The following is a 6749-nucleotide window of genomic DNA, read 5'->3' on the forward strand; positions in this document are numbered from 1 at the left end:
GTAAGCTGCAAAATGAAAGCAACATCGCTCTGAGGATAACTCACACTATAATACCGTCTGCAGAGTATTACTCACCTGTTCCTTTGTACTGAATTTTACTGCCTGGGTCCAGGTCAGATTTTCGCCCTTCACCCTGAAGTGTCTCTCTTAAGAGCTCTGCAGAGAAGTAAGTTATCATTTTCTTTTGACATAATGTTTTAACCTCATGGCTGATACTGGAGCAGGATTATCAAGCATACAGACTGTTTCTGTAGAAGCTTCAGACGGAGAAACTCTACAACCAGCGCTCTGCTAGCTAAAAGAGCTAAACATCTATGAACATGATTTCATGTTTATGCTGGTGTGAATGCTTCACTGCTCTGTGAGGACCAAAGAGTTAAACTGTGTGTATATTGTGGACACCGAAGCTCACATCATGACACCGAGGCTTTGACAGGTAACAATAAACCACTTCGTCTGCTCACCTTTTGTTAGCTAACTATTGTAATAAATCAGAGTTTACACAGTTTAGTCGTTGTTACATTACAGTTCATAATTTGACGTAGCGTCATACTAGGAGCGTAACTCTGTTTAGGAATAGCTGCGTGTGTAAGTGTGGCACAGAGAGTGAGGGGTGTGCTTGTGGATGTCTGGATGGACAGAGCGAGTGAGCAGAGAGTTAGCGAGAGTTAGCGAGAGACATTTCCAGCGTATCAATGAAAAAAATGTAGTTTGTGTGATGATAATAGAGACGCAACTCCTCAAGACCCAAGCCGGCAAGGTTCACAATAGTTCTACAAATCAACACATTACCTCATCACTCTGCATCACTCTGCATCCTGATAAATCCAATCAATCAATCTTTATTTGTATAGCGCCAAATCACAATCGAAGTTATCTCAAGGTGCTTTACAAACAGAGCAGGTTTAGACTGTACTCTATGTTATATTATTAACAAAACCCAACATCAAGACAGGATAAGATCCAGCCCCCTCTTACAGACAGGAATCAGTCTGATCTCATCTTAATCCACCATGAGCAGAGCACTTTGCAGCATTTAGCAAGTTACGGTGGCAAGGACAAACTTCCTTTATCAGGCAGAAACCTCCAGCAGGACCAGACTCATGCTAGACAGCCATCTGCCTCGACCGAGTTTCGGTTCGAAAGCGGGTTATAGGAGAATAAGAGAGAGAGAGAGGTACATGCACTGTATATATACAGAGCTGTACATACACACACCACAGACCTGTACATACACACACCACAGAACTGTACATACACTCATCACAGACCTGTACATACACATATCCCAGACCTGTACATACACACGTCACAGACCTGTACATACACACGTCACAGACCTGTACATACACACATCACAGACCTGTACATACACACGTCACAGACCTGTACATACACACATCACAGACCTGTACATACACTCATCACAGACCTGTACATACACTCATCACAGACCTGTACATACACATATCCCAGACCTGTACATACACACATCACAGACCTGTACATACACTCATCACAGACCTGTACATACACATATCACAGACCTGTACATACACATGCTACAGACCTGTACATACACACGTCACAGACCTGTACATACACTCATCACAGACCTGTACATACACACATCACAGACCTGTACATACACACATCACAGACCTGTACATACACCCATCACAGACCTGTACATACACTCATCACAGACCTGTACATACACTCATCACAGACCTGTACATACACATATCACAGACCTGTACATACACACGCCACAGACCTGTACATACACACGTCACAGACCTGTACATACACTCATCACAGACCTGTACATACACACGTCACAGACCTGTACATACACACGTCACAGACCTGTACATACACACATCACAGACCTGTACATACACTCATCACAGACCTGTACATACACTCATCACAGACCTGTACATACACATATCCCAGACCTGTACATACACATATCACAGACCTGTACATACACACGCCACAGACCTGTACATACACACGTCACAGACCTGTACATACACTCATCACAGACCTGTACATACACACATCACAGACCTGTACATACACACATCACAGACCTGTACATACACACATCACAGAGAGAGAGAGAGAGAGAGAGAGAGAGAGAGAGAGAGAGAGAGAGAGAGAGAGAGAGAGAGAGAGAGAGAGAGAGAGAGAGAGAGAGAGAGAGAGAGAGAGATCCGTAGCAGCAGGACATCTTTGGCAGCGACTCAGACAGACAAGGGGACTCAGGGACTCCAGAAAAGTCTATGGTTAGTCATCTGATCAAAGAAAAGTTGGATTAAAAAGAAGATCTGTATTCATTAAGTTACTTCCAACAACAAATGAGACACATCTTTACCACAGAGAGTAGTGGTGCTCATGGGAAATGCAGTCTTCATCCTGGAAAAACACTAACGATTTCATCCAGAGGGGTCCCCAGAATCAACATTGAAACTCATCATAGTGCCTTTAAATAATTCAAGCAAATGACAAATTGACAAAATTAACCCTAACGGCATCATTACAACACAGCTACTGTTGCATTTCTAATTCAGTGGCCTTCATAATCAAGCAGTGGCAGCAGTTGCAAGAGGTGAACAGCTCCGCCTACGTCTGAACAAGTCTGCACTTATCATCCTTTCTTCAGGGACGGGGCGGACTGCAAGGCTGCAGGGGAAGGAGCAAAAACAGAAAAAGAGGCTTTGAAGGGCAACAGTAGGAGATGCATACAAGTGTCTTATCCATGGCAACATTCTTTCTTTCTGCCCATGCTCTCTTTGACCTCAATTCAAAAGGGAAGATGCTTTTTTTTTTTTTTTTTTTTAACAGAAAGAGAGAAATAAAGAGGTCTTAGCTTCAGAGCATCACGTGTCGTCAGTTTACACGAGGCAGGAAGATTTTCACCTCAGGATTCTGTTTGATGATGAAGAAAACATGCAAACATGGCTTGTATCTACTGTAACACCAAAATGTAACTACGCATCGAAACACCGGGAACTGCAAGTCATGTGATTGGTGCGCTGTAAAGCATTCTAGTTCCTGCATTTACAGCAGGATTTACTGCACATTGTCCATACATTTTATCTCCTCTCCATTCCTTCTTTTAATAATTACTGTATGTCAACAGCATCATGTATCAGGTCTAATTTAACATAGCAAGAAAAAAAACAGACTGTATGAATAATGGACGTAGTATCCACAACGTCACCCATGTGTTCCTGCGCAAGGTTTTGAAGCCAATCGTCGGCAGGAGCCATAATGGAAATGTTGAACTCAACCAATCTTCTGGCGAGCTATTGTGAGGTAAAGAGGTGGGCTTTGAGCCTCCTAGCCAATCTGAAGCATAGAAAACAACCCTATAGATGGACAAACAAAGTCTCAAGTCATACCAGAGAGCCCTCAAAAACCCAACCATACAATCCCATTTAGACCATTTCCTTTCCACCTCATATCCCCTCAGTCAGGATGGTCTGACACAGGCTGTACAGGACATGTATAACATCTTAGACCACGTGGCAGACCTATCCAGTCTGAAGAAGCCCCAGAATTACAGGTTGAAGAAATCAACCAATGAGGAGTGGTTTGACTCTCAGAAGTTTATCCAATCAGAAACACAGACAACCCGACAACCCCTAGCTCCACCTACAATACTGTGAAACCCTGAGAGAGTACAAGAGAGCAGCACGTGAAGCACCAGCCAGACCTGATCCAGGAGTCCATTGACTCTAATGACTTCTGGAAGAAATGGCACTCTTTCAGCGAACAACACTGAGAAGAATATGCTATTCAAAACATTCATGAGCTTGAGGGAAACTGAAGAGCCATGATAGTTTGGAGACAACATATGACACACTGAAGGCAAAAGATAAAGCAGCCAAGGAAAAGTGGACCTCCCTTCAAAGAGAAATCCTGAACCTGGAGGAACAAGTCCAAAATAAAACAGCCTTGAAGGAGAAGTGTGCTGCAATGAAAACAGCAACGGAGGAAATGAACCAGCAAAACATTGCCATTCAAGGGGAAGTCCTGGAACTCAAGGTGAGGTGTGATCACGTCAAAGATTTGGATGATGACCACAAAGACGCCAAAGATAACAGAGAGGTGATCAACCAGAAGAAAGATGCTCTGCTGAAGAAGATCGACAAGCTCTACACTGACCTCCAGCATGAAAAAGCTTTGCACAAAAAGCACGATGAAATGAAGGTGCTGGAAGAGTCCATGAGGTGGCGAAGTGTCTCCCTGCAAAAGAAACTTCAGGCGCTTCAGAAAAGGTACGAAAAGGAAAAGAGTTGGGGGAAATTACACGGAGAAAGGGTGGACCTCATAAACAACTTAAAGAATGAAAACTACAATTTGAATATAGACATCCAGCGTGCCACCCGACAGCTCGATAACCAAAAATTTCTGTGGATTAAATACGAAGGGCTGAATGCTGAGGACCAAAATGGACAATCAGGCCAACTGGAAGCTTCAAAATGAAGAGGACTTGGGGCAAAAGTATAGATTACTAACAGAGCAGTTAGATGTCCTGAAGTATGAGAACAAAACTATCTCTACAAATATTCAGGTTTTGACCAGAAAACAGGGAGATCTGAGAATCTTAAAGGCCAAATATGAGTCAATGAAGGCAGAATAAACAATCCTTAACGACCACAATAACACTCTGAAAAAAGACGTTACAGAGCTGGAAGCAAAAGATCTCGAAAGAACAAGCTTTAGAGAAGAAAATAGATGCCGTAAGAATAGAGAAACAAGCCCTGAGCAAAGAAAACCACGCTCTGCAACTCAAAGTGCAGAAGCTACGCAACTCACTCCAAAGTGAAGCAGTTTTGGCCTCCAGTCTCAAACACATAGAGGGGAGAAAAAGACCCTGAACCAGCAAAACGACGCTTACAAAAAAAGAAATTCAGAAGCTTGATAAAAAGGTAAAATCTGCGGAAGGGAAGAGTAAGGTGAAGAAGAGCAAGTAGAGATCCTCTTTGTACCATAGTTTTGTGGGTTTACCCCAGTTGCTCTGGTTTCTTTCCACATCAAAAATGTTTTTTTTAATGTGTCTCTTCGTTATTAAATTTAAATGTTTATTAATGAAAAGACAAATTTAGAAAATATTGTTGGATTTTCTGATCATATTTTTGTAAAACAGTTTGCTCTGAACAATAAAAAAATATGTTCCGTATCCATTGTAATGTATCTTATTTTAAACATACACAGAGAAACAAAAAACTGGAAGGAATTCAGACTGCAGCTCATTTTGCCACTGCTATCTGTTCAAAATCCAATTCACAAAGCATATTATGCACTGATGATATCGAATCGCAAAAGTGCCTACACAAAGTTTTTCAACTCTGCAGCTTGCTCTAGTTTTGCGTCTGATTGTGGAGATGTGCTGCCAGCATCTCCACTTTTTGTTAAACATAAATAGAAGCATTAACTAATCTTTATCTTGACCACAAAGTTAAATGCAGTGATGGACAGTAGCAAAGTAAATGTACTTGAGTACTGTACTTAAATACATTTTTTGAGTATCTGTACTTTACTTTAGTATTATCTTTTTAGGGAACTTATTACTTTTACTCTACTACATTTCTATCAGTGCTCTAGTTACAAACTACTTTTGTTTTAAAGTCAGCTCATGAATATCCTTCTCTTTTCTGAAATCTGATCCTAAGACAGTAACATGTGTTTGTGTAGTTCTGTTTGTCTCAGTGGTTTAGCCATACCTGTATATCGTGCTTCTCCATGGTTGAACGTGGAGCAAACACAGAGAAAATTTCACTCAGATCAGGCAGTTCATGTAGAGGTGGTAATGATGTCTATAATTCTCCACCTGAGCACCCATGGTCATATCTTCAGCCCGTGTTAGGGTTTTTAAAAAGAAGAATGATATGTAATGTAATGCCAAAAAACCCTGCTCTAGGGCGCAGCCATTGGGCAGCCAGAGTCTGTGAAGCCACAGAATTTCTGTGTTGCCATGATTATTTCTGTGTTGCCACGGTAACGAGATCCGCCCTACAGCGTAGTGTCACTAGATCCCTCTACGGCAGCTGGCAATCAAAGTGAATCCGAATTTTAACCTCTAATAACTAACGAAAAAGAAACTTTACATAAAAAAGAGGCCTTGAACACAAAACAGTCAAATACTAACTACATATCACCACAGCATACGTATGTGAGAAACATTTGTACAACGTGTATTTATTTTTTAAAGTTTGACTGCAGACCCATTCAAATGAATGGGGGAAAGACATAGACTGTAAATAAAAATGGACAGTGTTGCTCCGCCTCTTCCCATATTACGGTTCTGAAGTAAAAAAATCCCGCTGCTGGGCGCAGCCATTGTGCAGCCAGAGCCTGCAAAGCAACTGTAACGAGCTCCGCCCTACAGCGTGGCGTCACAAGACGCTGTGTGTCCTTTGACAGTCCCTCCAGGATTTCGCGGGATTTTTTTGTGATTGTTGCGACCCAAAAAGCCTGATTTTGCGGCAGCTATTTTACGCTAAATTACAGTTGTTTTTAGAAAACATTCTTGATGTGACCACTGTGACTGTATTTTGATTCTCTTGATTCACAGAAAAATGCCATGAAAGGGCTGTATTTCACAGTTACGAGGGTCCCTGAATGCACCTCGTAGTGACGGGCACTTGACAGGCAGTTCACGGCACTCTGAAATTAATCTGCATCTTTGACTACAAGGAGTTAATCAAAACTTACAAAATGTGTCTGATGTT

The 6749-nt window shown here is 41.8% G+C and overlaps 1 long non-coding RNA gene across 1 annotated transcript; it reads right to left on the bottom strand.

Moving 5' to 3' along the window:
* Positions 1 to 2218: 2218 nt before the first annotated feature.
* LOC117830453 lies at positions 2219 to 2694 on the bottom strand. Its single transcript, XR_004634790.1, has 3 exons — positions 2636 to 2694; positions 2384 to 2491; positions 2219 to 2303 (listed from the first exon to the last, which is right to left on the bottom strand). It is a non-coding gene; the product is annotated as an uncharacterized LOC117830453 (long non-coding RNA).
* Positions 2695 to 6749: the final 4055 nt, after the last annotated feature.

This window comes from Notolabrus celidotus, chromosome 18, assembly GCF_009762535.1.
Source record: "Notolabrus celidotus isolate fNotCel1 chromosome 18, fNotCel1.pri, whole genome shotgun sequence".
Taxonomy (NCBI): Eukaryota; Metazoa; Chordata; class Actinopteri; order Labriformes; family Labridae; genus Notolabrus; species Notolabrus celidotus.